Raw genomic sequence first — 809 nt, 5'->3', positions numbered from 1 at the left:
CCAAAGTCCCAGCTCCTCCGGGGAAGGTACACAGAAGGACGGGCTCCCTGAAGAAACGGAAGTGGTTCTCGCCGGAGGACTGGAGTCGACGGACCACCGCCTTGTTTTTCCTTTTCCCCCTTAGTCACGGGCGTCTTCGGCGGTTACTAAGGGAGACCGTGCGGCCCGGGGTCGTTTGGTTTTCAAGTTTTGCTCGGGCCCTGTTCATAGTTACACATATCCCATTTGCAGAAGGGGCCCTGGGTCATTTTTATTTTTCGGTGTAAAGAGGGCGACCCCCGCCTGAAAACGGGACCACAACTTGGCCACCGTTAGTTATAATTGTCGTCGGAGTGGAAATGGATCGCAGAGGAAGGGCCTTTAATGGGCATGTGGCACATGTCTGACGACACCTATAGAGAAACCGAGACCTTTAATAATAGCCACCAAACTTATTGTTTACTTAAATGCATTGCTAAGTACGTCACATGCATTATTCATATTCAGTCTTAACAGTTTTTACATCCCAGGAAATACAAGAAATTTAGAGAAAAAGTCTTTTGACACAACTTGTAAGTGGTGGAAACAAGTTTGGCAGGCAAGTCTGTGTGTCTCCAGAATAACAGTGTCCGATAGAAATATATGGAAGTAAACATTTTAAATTTTCTAGTAGCCACATTAAAGTGAAAAACAACAGATAAAATTAATTTTATCAATATCTTTTACTTGACCCAATGTGTCCAAAATATTGTCATTTATATGGAAAAATTATTAATGAGATAATTTACATTCTTCTTCTGTACTAAGTACTTCTCAATTTGAACCAGCCG

The sequence above is a fragment of the Phocoena phocoena genome, chromosome 13 (assembly GCF_963924675.1).
Source record: "Phocoena phocoena chromosome 13, mPhoPho1.1, whole genome shotgun sequence".
Taxonomy (NCBI): domain Eukaryota; kingdom Metazoa; phylum Chordata; class Mammalia; order Artiodactyla; family Phocoenidae; genus Phocoena; species Phocoena phocoena.
Note: the sequence above shows the minus strand (reverse complement) of the source record.